This window comes from Leopardus geoffroyi, chromosome B2 (genome assembly GCF_018350155.1).
Source record: "Leopardus geoffroyi isolate Oge1 chromosome B2, O.geoffroyi_Oge1_pat1.0, whole genome shotgun sequence".
Classification (NCBI taxonomy): Eukaryota; Metazoa; Chordata; class Mammalia; order Carnivora; family Felidae; genus Leopardus; species Leopardus geoffroyi.
The window spans coordinates 95,697,784-95,710,728 of NC_059332.1; the positions used below are offsets into that span (position 1 = coordinate 95,697,784).

General features: G+C 45.1%; 1 long non-coding RNA gene across 4 annotated transcripts; it reads right to left on the minus strand.

Moving 5' to 3' along the window:
* Window positions 1-987: 987 nt before the first annotated feature.
* Window positions 988-5,281, minus strand: LOC123608792. Of its 4 annotated transcripts, none has more exons than XR_006717444.1 (3): window positions 4,982-5,281; window positions 3,035-3,181; window positions 988-2,582 (listed from the first exon to the last, which is right to left on the minus strand). It is a non-coding gene; the product is annotated as an uncharacterized LOC123608792 (long non-coding RNA). The 4 variants fall into 4 exon arrangements; XR_006717445.1 differs by having other exon boundaries at window positions 988-2,419; window positions 4,982-5,279; XR_006717443.1 differs by having other exon boundaries at window positions 988-3,181.
* Window positions 5,282-12,945: the final 7,664 nt, after the last annotated feature.

A 12,945-nucleotide genomic window follows, 5' to 3' on the forward strand; every position in this document is an offset into this window, starting at 1 on the left:
GAGCTGAAGCCAGACGCTTAACCGACCGAGCCACCCAGGCGCCCCCAAAAAAATTTTTTTTAATGTGACCATAAATTTCTATCAGTGGTTTCAACAAAAGTAGCCCTTTACTTTTGCAAATGACTTCACAGAACTGAGCTGCTCTGGCTGTACCTGGTTTACTGAATTATGGGGAAACTCTGAATTCAGTTTGCATTCTATACCCAGGGTGAGAAGAGACTGCATTTCAGGGAGCTGTGACCAGGATTAAATGAGATCATGTATACAAAGTGTTTACCATAGTGTGTGGGAACAGCAGGCACACAAGACAGTTCTTTTTAGCACTCCTTGTACCCCCGTACAGTCCCTAGAAAGAGTACATTTTCAGTACACATTTGTTGAATAAATAAGTTGAATCGGCGTAATGAGAAAGATAAGTTACTCAATATCTCTGAACAAATACAGGTTTTCTCTCAACTGGGTAATATAACTTGTCAAGGATTTTTATAGAGTGTGAATCTATAGAATGCCCCAACATAGAATTTTTAAATCAACTCAATTTTGAAAACTTAATAGGAAGAGTTAATAAAGGAAAGGTCGATTTATTCAGATGAATCAAAGATGAATCTTGAGATGTAATCATGTTTTATTTGTACAGGTCCTTTACCCTAGAATCAAAGCATTCACCACATATCTCATTAACCCTTACAACACCCTCAGGAGGCAGGTAGATGTCTAAGATGATCCCCTTGTTACTGATGGAGAGAGAGCCTGAGGCCCAAGACAGTGAAGGGACTTGTCAGAGGCCACATCAAGTGAGTGAGTAATGAAGCAAGAAACGGAACTAAATTCTAGTCTTTATCCTGGGGCACACTATTATGTTTTACCATGAGGTTGCCAAACATCTCAATTACTTTTTACTCTAAATTCATTTTAAAATAAGCACCCCCCGTTTTTTTAATCAGCCAAGAGTACAAGATGGCAATAACTAAGACAGAAAGACACAAATCAGTTGGGTTTTTTGTTTAATAGTTCCATGATATCACCTAACACCGTCTAGGGAAGAAAACTGAAGCAAATCTTGGTTCAAAAACAAACTTCTGCATAAGGCAAATTGCTGCATTTTAGGGCAATTAATGTGATTTCTAATTTGCAACTGAAAACATGGGGAGGAGGGTTTGAGTTTCCAAACAGAACTGGAGAGACTGAGCATACTTCTCCATTGACTTTCCTGTGATTCTACCTGGGGGTGTGGGTAAACAAATTCTTTTTAATTGACTCACTTGAACAGGGATTACCAGAATTTTCAGGTATTTCAATCTCCAAAATTTCCCAGAAACCCTCAGGATGAGTAGTTATGATTTTAGTATCTTTGGACTAAAAACAACACACATAACCACAAAATGACCCATGGCTCCAATGAATTCGGTGACACTGGCAAAGAATCTGTGTTCAACACGCTCTGTATCTCCCTACACTTAAAGTCTGTTGGCGCCGCGAAGGCCCAGTGGGTGGATGAGTTCCCGGCGCATGCAAGCAGCTCCGGGACAGGAACCTGAATCCGGGGGCGCAGGGCTGGTTTCCACATCCGCTCCATCTCCGCAAGGATTGAGAAAACCCGGCTCACAGAGCGAACTTCTCGGGCTCCAAGTCATTTCCTGGTGTTTTAATCACAGACACAAGGAGACCGCGTAACGAGAGACGCCAGTGCCCTAAACGCGGGACTCACGGCGGCCCCTGCGCCTCGCCCTCCTGGGGCCGGTCGCGCGTGGCCCCCGCCCCGGCTTGGGGCCCAACTGCACGGTGCAGACCCGCGCGCCCCGCCCGGCGCAGTCAGGTTCTGTCTTCCCAGAGTCAAGAGTTCCAGTTTCTACTTTCCTTCCCGACATTTCTCCTTCGGGGTCTTCCAAGGGGATCGGAAGGTGGCGGAGCCCCTGGCCGGGGAAACCCGCGACAGCTCAGGGCCAATCTGTAGATGGCCTTTGGTGGCTCATCTACATCCCATTGGCCCCTTATTCCCACGCGGAAAAGTAGAGATGTTTGGCCACCAGCAGGTACTTTGAAGGGAGGGCATTTTTGAAGAGGCTTCTCTGCTTAACCTCCTGGGCACACTGATGGTCGCATGTGAGGCCTCAGGACCCACCCAGCAGCCACAGAAGCTCGGAAGGGACGATTTTGATGGCGGCGACCTCTGGCCTCCTCCTTTCAACCTTAAGACCTCTCCGGTTCCAGGCTTATTGAACCTGATGCTGCGATCAGTCCTCTTCATCTTCTAACCAAAGATGGTTGGGACTCAGGTCCCAGACCCAGACTGTGTGGTTTCTGTCATTAGCTCCCCTATTTATCAGCTGCTGCGTGACCCTGGGCAAGTTACTTAACCTCACTGGTCTTCACTTTCTCTCTTTGTAAAATGGGAATTCTAACAGCACCAACCTGAGTTCTGTTGTGAGAATAATATGAGATAATGCATTTAAAGTGTTCTGGCATAAGGACTGGTTCAATTAATGTCAGGGGCTGCTAGGTGGAATTAAATAAGCTTTGTAGGAGAGCTCATTCAATCAACAAGAATTTACTGACAGTGCCCCTGTGTGCCAGGACCTGTCCTAGGAACAAGAAAGAAAGCAGGGAATGTAAGAGACAACAAGTGCTGTCCCCTTGGAGCTCACTTGGGTGGAGGAGGTGGGGGGGAGTTACACAGCAAACACAGCATGTCTCATAGCGAGAAGAGGCATAGGTGCCAGTCTAAACAGAGTGGACAGCTGCTGGAGCAAAGGGAGGGAGGAGCCACTGGAGAAGCTGGGCCAGCCAGAGAGAGGTAAGAGCAGGATGGACCTACAGGCCAATTTCCCTTACCAAATCCTATCATCCACCCTCCAACCCCCACCCAGTGAGCCCTCCCTTGGGAGATCTGCCTAAGGAAACAGGTTAGGGACCTGAAGGGAAACACGATTCTAGTCAAGTGCCTCTTCCTCCATTCCACCCCATACGCGGCAGCCTATCCTTTTACACCTTCAGAAGAATTTCCATAATAGAATCATAAAAGGGGATAACTCACATTCTCTCAAGGAATCGAATTTCCCTTCCTCCTTTCCATGGAAGATGACCGGGATGGTACGTGATGATGCTGATGCAAACTAAGCAAAAGATGGACTTTTCTCCCTCAGCTGTCAGCAGCTAACAGTGACCACACACTTCCAAGGCACTATACAAAGAAATACCCATAACAAATTTCAGGATGCTACATTCTAATTTACATAGCACCACTACAAATAGGAAAACTTCTAAATGTCAGTAAGGTAGAATACTGATATATATGCTCACTTAGAAGTCTGACTTGCTTCCATGCTATAAATATTACATATCAGTAACAATCACTACCACTTACTGTGTTCTTCTGCGTTTAGTGTTCTTTGTGTATTTACTTATTTAATAACATTGGGAACCCTGTAAGGAAGTATCTACCATCATTTTACAGATGAGAAAATGGAGTTAAATAACTTGCCCAAGATCATAGAGCTAGTATATGGTGGAGCTACTCCCTTCCTCCCATTTTATTGTGGGTTCACTCATAAACAAATATTTACTGAGTGCCTTCCATGTGCCAGGCACTGTTCTATGCATTTGCAGATACAACTTTTAAAAATCCTTACCCGCATATATGTTATTTACATTCTTGTAGAAGGACAGAAGCAACAAGAGGGGGCAAAGGTAAATGGGAGTATAAAAGTTAGGTACCAGGGAGAAAAATTAAGCAGAGAAAAAGGAAAACGCAGGGATTGGGTTACAAGGCTAAACAGGTGGGGGGGGGGGGGACTTTACCCAGAGGATGGTATTCAGCAAAAACTGGAAGAAAACTATGCTAATGGGAGTGGGGCACCGACAGCCCAGTCAGAGGGAACAGCAAAGACCCTAAGGCGGGACTCACAGTGTGGCTGGATGGGTGTGAGCTTGGGCAAGGAGAAAGGGAGTAGAAGGGTCAGAGGAGGCGGAGTGGTCACTCAGGAGCCTAGACGGAAGGATTTAAACTATGATCCTCAGTAAGGTGGGGAGTGTCTGGAAGTTCTGAGTTCTCTGATAGAACAGGATTACTCTGGCTAGAACAGGATCCGGGATCAAGAGTTACACTAGCAGGGGGCAAAGTAGAAACAAGGAGACTGATTAAGAGGCTGCCATAATAACCCAGGGGAGAAATGATGAGATTGGTGTAGGCCCAAGTAGTAGTACCAGATGCCATAAGGAATGGTCAGGTTCTGGATATACACAGAAGCATTTTCTGGCAGGCACCATTTGGAGTGTGAAAGTAAGAGGAGTCAAGGATGGCTCCAAGGTTATTGACCTGAGCACCTCCTGAAAAAAATGGTTTGCTCTTCATGGAAAGGGGAAAGAGGAACGCTATGGATGGAGCAGGTTTGGGGGCAAAGCTTCAAACAAGTTAAATTTCAGCATCTTTTAGACATTCGGCTGGAGACAGATATCCAGTAGGCAGCTGAATAAACAAAACGGGAGGTTGGAGTTTGGAGAAGTTCAGGCTGGAAATACATGTATTTTTATGGAGGGGCGGAACGCGGGGGAACTGCCAGGCTCTAGCGCTGGTGACTGCAAGAGATCACTTAGGAGGTGAGGGCAGGAGGCGGTAAGAGGTTGCGACCCGGCCCCAGGTGCTCCAACTTTTCCTACTTCATCAGGACTGAAGGAGAGCACAGCCCGGGCACTTGGGTTACTCGTTACTCACACGGTTAAGCCGCTGCCCACACTCCTGGGCGGAGGTAAGCCTTTTCACCCGAGGAGCTGGGATGAGGCAGAAGCTTGGTGTGCCACGTTTGGCATTAAATGGCCCCAGGGAAGCCATTTGATCTCTCTGTCGTTCGGTAAAATGGGCATACTGGCGCCCCCAGTAATCTGTAGTAATCTGGGGTCAGTGAGAGAAAGGAGCCCAGAAAACTAACTCTTTTGCCCCTTCCTGCTTCTTAGAGCTCCCCCCAGCATTTTGCGTCGCATTTACCTCCACACGTCGCCCTGTCTCCACAAATGCTTCCCCAGCGCCACGCTGGTACAAGCTAGGTGTTCAGGGAAGGCGAGACGGAAGCCAAGGATCGGGAGTGGGCTCCCGGGACAGCACTGAGCCGGGCAGTCGTCCCGCCAAGGAGTGAAAGGGATGGGGCGCGCCCGCTGCCCTGATACCGCCGCCCCGGCCAGCGCGCCGCTCCTAACCGCGGACGGGGCGGGGAGGGGCCCCGGACGGCGCTTCCTCGCAGGGGCGAGCGGATGGAGCGGTCCGCCGCGCTCCACGACGCACGCAGGGAGGCTGGCAGGCGCCGCGCTGCGCCTGTGCGGCGGGGACGCGGGCCTCGGCGCTGGGGGGCGAGCAGGGCGCCGCCCGCCGGATAGCGAAGCGGCTGGACCACGGTACAGCCGCCGCACCCGGCCGGCCTCGGAAACGCTCCGGGGCACGGCGCCCGGACTATTTTTTGTTTGTTTGTTTGTTTGTTTGTTTGTTTCTAAGAGCGATTCCTTTTTCCCCTCTACTGTCGTCCTTCAGCTGTCCGAAGGAAAGGGGAATCCAAGGTTCCCGCAGACGGGCCATCCAAGGAAGATTGTGTAGGGCCCTCTCGGATCTGGAGAGGGCTGGTTGTTCTGGTGAAGACAAACCGGATGCCCAGAACTTGGCGGCGCCGGGTCTCCCCGGGACGAGGACGCCCCGCGGAGAACCCAAGCATTGGGACCAATTTCCTCTGAACGCAGGTGAAATCCTGTGGGCCCTTGCTGAGGATTTCACAGGTTGTTGTAGAAATTCATTAAACCAAATTTACAAAGCATCTTTTCAATACCTTCCAGCAAACAGGGCCTAGCAAGAATGGAGGAATTAATCTGGATGTTATGGGCAGTGGTTCCTAACCTTGGGGGGGTAGGGGTGGCGGGAGGTGGGGGTGGGGTCGTCGATCTCTTTAGAATTGAACGCAAGCTATAGACACAGGCCCCCAGCACACACTTTGATGCTTTTTTGACGTTTCGGGAACACACACACCCACACCCACGCGCGCGCGCGCGCGCACACACACACACACACACACACACACACACACACACACACACACCTTCTCTATTCCACCTGGAGCCCTGAATGAAAAAGGATGCCTGACGAGAATATACACAAGCTTTGTGATCTCTGAAGGGGAAAAACAAAAACAAAACATCCAGTTAATTTCACAGGGCTTGTTTGGGTGTTTTGTTGTTGTTGTTGTTTTCTCTCTGTGACAAGTGGACCACGGTTAATCAAGTGATCGAGTGAGTTTGGTGGATATGAAAGGATGCAGGCCTCCTGGGAAGGGAAAGATGCAATTAGAATGGAATCATTCCCTTGGGTTGTCCTTGCCTTTCTAAACCACCAACAAAAATGTAATTAGGGCAAAAATGTTTGGGAAGAAAGCTAGCAAACTGGGAAAGGTTTCTTTAAACATAATGATGACAGTTCTGTAATTTTGTTAATTCTGTTCACCAAGAAACTTCTCTGTTTTAAGTCTGAAACTTTTGATGGCCTCAGAGAAGCAGTACATGGCCCTGGGTTTTTTTTGGGGGGGAGGGGGCAAGAATGCCATACATACTGTTCTAGGACAGCAGCTCTCCACCATCTAACTGGCCTGCTGGTGGTGGTTTTGTGTAACTGTGGAGGATTACATATCTGTCTTATTTTATTTCACCAGATGGAGTAAATGCAACAATATTTGGGGGGAAAAACATTTCCTGTCTTTTTGTTCTTAACATAAAAAATACTTTATTGCTATTTTTTTTTTTTTCAGAATATTTTCTCCTCCTCTGGGACACTTTTTGAAGCCTCAAAGCACATTATTTGCCAGGACCCTTTGCATTCTCACAATCTTCCTAACTCTGCCTATAACCAAGACTTGCTGGACCTGCTCCATTAGGGAAACTTGTGTTTTACAAGCTGTAGAAGATAAATACAATAACTAGGGTTTTCTTTTTCTTTTTCTTTTCTTTTTAGAGAAAATTTCAAACTTAAAACACTTAGTATTTATGGGCAATTGATTTTTCTTTTATTACCCATTTAACCATGTCTTTTCTTTGACGCTCATCCAGAGGGACTCTCATCATCCATGGCTAGATCAGAGAAGCCAAAAGGAAAGGTCTTCATCATCTCTAACCTCCATCTCTCACCTCCCTCCAAAGCAGTTTGCAATAAAGAGAACTCACTCCCACATCCTGATCCCTGTTCTTCTTTGATCTTCCCCATCATTTTCTTACTAAAAACAACTGCTCTGTTGCCACCACGACCAGTTGCAAGTTGTCTGAATAACTATTTTCATCCTTAAAATTTTAATTTTGAAAATCAAGTCATATATTAGAGTTATTATGCCAAATTTATCCCCACTTGAAAAACAAGGAGAAATCTATAGAGAACAACCCATTAATTTTCCATCGGTTTAAAAGCACTAAAATGCTACTTTCTGAGTATGGGTCTCTGGTTTTCCAGCCTGGCTTCTTCCTGTCTCGGTCACACCACCTGTCATGGTTTCCTGGATTATCTCATCCATTGAACAGTAATTAAAAGTGAGCAAATATTAAATTTCATTTCCACGAACGCAATAAAAAAAATGGTATTCTGTAGCAAGTTCCCAAACTCCAGCCAATGATGCAATATACCACCAAGTTCCAATGGAACAAAATAATTTGCATAAGCCCTCAGATTCCATAGTTGTGGAATTTATAGCTGCTAAAACACATTGCATTAACTCTTCACAAACTAATGGGTCAAACAACTTACCAAATAAAAACATTCATACAAAGGTTAAAAAGTTTATGCTTTAGGTTTTATACTTAAAGATTGTAATCAAATTTGGGAGAAGGGCATTAACATTAGCCACAGTTGAAAAAAGAATGAATACAACAAAATTCTTCGGGGTTTTGTATAATACCTAGTATCTTATACAAGTCCATAAGGGATTCTTTTATTCACAGCTAAATGTACCTCCGCTTTCTGAATTTCAGTGTCCCTAAGGCCAATGGTACATTCCACTTGGAATTATCTCCTCCAGGAAATCTGCTCTCATTCTACAGCTTTCTCCAGCCTGGGTGGCTGGGTCAGAAGCTGCTGCTACAGTTCCCTGTGGCACTTTGTCCTTCCTCCATCAGAACACTGCCCTTGCTTAAACAAATTGTGAGTCTTCTCTGCTATAGTATAAACTGCACAAGGGAAGGGACCACATGTTTTGTTCAGTATTGTATTTCAAGTACCTGGCACGCAATAGATACTTATTAAATATTTAATGAATTAGTACATAGACAGTAAAATTGGTCATTTGTTTAAGCTTAGGAAAGCCAAATGCAAGAAACAAAACCAGAGATGTATTCCCTCCATCTCTTTCATTCACTCTAGTGAGGAAGCCTCAGGAGTGAAAAGAACACAGTGTAGCAATTGGCCGGTGGCTAAAACCTAGCTCAGATATTTACCAGTGTTGGGACTTTGGGTAAGTTACTTAACCTCTCTGAAACTCATTTCCTCTTCTGTAAAGTAAGTATAATAAAGCCCACCGTGTAGGGTTGTCTTAAGAATTTATAAACATATAAAACACCCAACATATATAGCAATCTGTAAACAATTATAATCATTATTTATTCATTAAACGTTTATGTGCCTGCTAATGAGCACTGAGGATACAAAGATAAATAAACCAAAATCCTCCCTCAAGACCTCAGTCTTATAAGTAATATGGCAAATGCAGTAACAGAGACAATCAAAAAGAATTACAAGAGCAATTCAGCTGGAGAGAGGGGTACAATCAAAACAGAAGGGAGCATATGATTAGAACACAAGGTCTAAACACTATGGCTTGTGGGGGTGACCACAAGTGGTTGGCTTCCCATTTAACGCAGACTCCAACTTACTACAATGACTGATGAGAACCCATCTAAGAGAGCACTCACACACCCTATTTTCTCTCTGACCTCATCTGCTACTACTCCCTCTGCTCTCTCCTCTTCTTGATGTGCTAAGCACACTCCTACCTTAGGACTTTGCACTGGCTGTTCCCTCCACCTAGATTTTCTTCCTCTGTTTATTCATGTAGCTGCCTTACCTCCTTTCTTGTTTGCTCAAATGTCACCTTTTCAATAGACAACCTTCATCAGACGATCTAAAATTAGACTCTCCACCCAGATCCTATAAAATGTGCTAATTTGTGTTGTTTACTGACACCACCCATCCCTTTGCATATAAGCTCTATGAAGGCAAAGCTATGAGTTTTGTTTCCCAAGGTATGCTGAGTGCCTAGGACAGTGGCTGGCACTTAGCACTGTCAAACAAATGAATGAATGAAGTGTAGTTGGAATGTGAAGTCAGGGCAGGAAGGGGAGAGAAGCAAAGCTAGAGAGATGTACAGAGGCTTTGAATGCTGTGGTGAAGAGCTTAGATTTTTATCTGATAAGGAAGGGGAAGCCATTAAAGGTGAATGGCATGTTCAGATCTGCTTTTTAGATAAGTCACTCAGGGAAAGGGTTTGAAGGGAATGATAAGGATTTGAAGGCAGAACTTCACAGTAAGAGGCTGCGGCAGCAAGTAAGCTAGAGAGCAAGACAAGAAAAGGCCTAAACCAAAAGAACGGAAATAAGAAAGGAAGGGAGGGGACATATCTGAGGTATAATTAGGAGGTGAAGTCAAGCAGGACTTGATAATTGACTTCAAATGGAAGGAGATAGAAAGAGAAAATGATAGAAAGAAATAGAAGATGATAGAAAGAGAAAACCTTAGTAGGTTTGGAGAATGGGTAACTGGGAGGTTGAACTACGTGAGTCTAGAATATGGAGACGGAGAGGGGCATGAAGGGATGAATTCAGCTCCATATAAACCCATAAACAGCAGATCCAGTGTCATTTGTGGAAGAGGAAATTTGGAGCTCCGGATGGAGGTTTAGACCAGAGATATTCTTGCTACCTAGTGATAATTACATTAATTTTAAAAGGAAAACTAATTTCAAACGTCCAAATTGACTTCCCCAAAGAGCAGAAATTAAAATGCAGCAACATTTCTTGTAAGATTTTATATATGTGTGTGATTTCCCCCAGAGAGAATAAAAAAAAAAAAAAGTGTTTTTTTTTTTCCATTATTTAATTGATTCTTACTCCAGACTTCACTTTTTGTTAGGAGATTTTCAGCTAAACTCTCCAGAGAAAATAATAATCCCCCCCCCCCCACAAAAAAGTGACCATGTTGGGTTGTGAAATAACTAGTGGTAAAGTACAAAGAATATACCCTTTCATTTTGTAAAAGTATAAGGGGGAAGTTAAAGAAATTCAAAGGCAATATTATATATTCAAAACAAATTTGAGGAAATACTTTCAAAATGACATATAATTAGTTAGTGGAAGTTACTATCACAACATAGGATTGAAGCAAATTGCTTTATGAGCTTTCCCTTCTCCCTAATCAAACCTCTATATAAATATAAAGCATGGAAGAATGGACAACACTGTATTGTCACTTAAAATTACAGGTAGGAAGAAGCGTACATTGTTTGACTGCAATAATAATAATAATAATAATAATAATAATAATAATAATAATAATGTAGCACCAGCCACAGTGCTAGGCAGTTGTCCAAGCCTTACCTGGTTTGCTCTTGACTTTTAAAAGGAACGGATGATAAAACAAAAAACAGGGCTTAGACAAATGAGCAACTTGCTAAAGATCACTTTGCTATCAAGTGATGCAGACATATTTTAAGGGAAGGGAATTTTTTTTTTTTTTTTTTTTTTTTTAGAAATCCAATTATTGTAGCAACTTGCCCTGACCTGATGGGCACTATGAGGGCCCAGTATGTGAGACCGTCTGACTGGTTCACAGATTGCTGCTATACCCAGAACCTAGCAGCCCGGGCATTTGGAAATATGTAATATGCATAGTAATTTTTTTTTTTTTTTAATAAATAAAGACCAAAGGAATGGGCCATTAGTTGATCTGAGGACCGTCTCCACAGTGTTAGTAAAAACTGTTTTCAGTATCCTGAAATATTTTCTTCCTAAAGGTGGACTTATTATTTAGAACTACCGGATAATGTTTTAAACCCAATAGACAGTAACTAACCATGAAACAATCAGTGAGCGTAGAAGGCAGGTGCCCATTAGCTGGGCCTAGGTTTCACCAACTCACTAGCTCATCCCCCAGTTAGCACAGAGCCCTCTCTTTAACACTTGTGCTGAACTGATTCCAGTCAAGTTACCACGGATTGGAGATGACACGGAAGCCGTCGTCAGTTTTTTCAAACTAGCGCAGTTCCCTAGGTTGCACAACGAGCTAGTTTGGGTGGCCATTTACCTAAGCTAACGTAATAAACTACGTAGAAGACTTCCCTCCTCGAAGCCAAATGACCAAGTCAGTGCTGAGAAGATGAAGCGCCGATTGCTTTCTACTTTTGATCGCGATTCTAGCTGTTCTTGTAAATCTCAACGTTTTGTGGCTCTGCAAACACAGTTCCACCCTTGTAAAGCGGGAAACGCCCGTTTCCCAGGCCCTCTCCGGAATTCCCGACGAGCAGCCCCCCACCATAATCAAGTGCAACACTTATTTCTTTAGAATGCCTCTTTTTGTTCCTCAAAATCCTGAAGGAAAAAAAAAAAAAAAAAACCCACGCCACAGCTCGGCTGTGAATCCCCAGCGCAAAAAGTGAAAGTGGGCGCGGGGCCCGGCCGCCGCTGCGGGGCGCGCGCCAGGGATGGGGGCGGGTCCCCAGGATGTGGCGCGCGTCACGTGACCCGAGGCGGCCCAATCCGAGCCGTGCCGCGCCGAGCGCGCCGCGACTGGGTCTGGGAAGCACTTCTCTGTCAATCAAAGTTGTCATTTGGGCTGATGCCGCTTAAATGCAAAGTAAAAAGGGCTTTTCACCTCCTTTCGCTAAATGTCGCCCCTGCCTGCAGACATCCAGAGTCACACATCCCTCCCTAGGGACTCCTGGGCACTGTGCACAATCACTTTCATCAGCCGCTACCTACTTAATGGGCGGGAAAGAGCATTTCCTCTTAGGTGTGTTTGCAGGTGGGCTCGGGAGAGGTCGGGGCCTGTAGTCTCCTGCTAGTTTGCTGGGGAGGGAGCGAGGACTGTTTGCCTCCTTTCTCCAAAGCCGAAGTGCAAAGTGATGGTTAGAGGAAGTCTGAAGCGTTGGGGGCCCAAAGTGCGACCGGCGGAGCCCGGCTATCCCCACCTTTCCCACTTTGACAGAAGGGACCCGTGAGCCCCTGAAAACAGAGCACATAGATGCAGACGTCAGCCCTTCTCTTTTACAATATTTCAAATGACTCTAAGTCTTTCCCTCCTTGAGTCTTAATGTTTAATTCAGTCTCTTAAACAATTTAAAAGACCCGAGTTCCTACGTTACATAAAGTTCTGCTGTTTCACAGACTTCTGGGAGGCTTAACCGTAGCTCCTCGGTTTTTACCCCCAATATCCACCGCGAAACAAAAGCTAGCTTTCCTAAACTCAATAACAATAGAACTGGTTTAATCCACCTCTAGGTTGGCAACCCCCACCCCGAAGCCCTCCTTCACTCTCCAACCTGCCCCTAGGTATGTTTGTATAATCAGAGACTGATTGTAGCTGCCTCGCCGTTTCTCCCCGGGAAAGCTTAGTTTGCATTCATTGAAGTTGTTTGTTTTTTAGGTTCACGTAGGCGAGCAGAGAAGATGCCACTCGGGAAAGAGCTGGGTTTCCTGCTCGACGTCTTCAGGAGCGGGCTGAGCTGCGCAGGTGTGCGGGTTACGATGGCAATGAGGAGGGTGACGTTGGAAGGTCTTTAAAACGTTAAGTTTGCGATTTGGGGAAATAAATTTTCAGAGAACCAACACTACGGTGGCAAAAAAAAAAAAAAAAAAAAAAATGGGGAGGGAGGCTAGGATTTTACTGAAGAGATCAAGACCAGGGTTAGGGATAGTAAGAAGAGTGGTGATTTGGTGCTCTGCTAT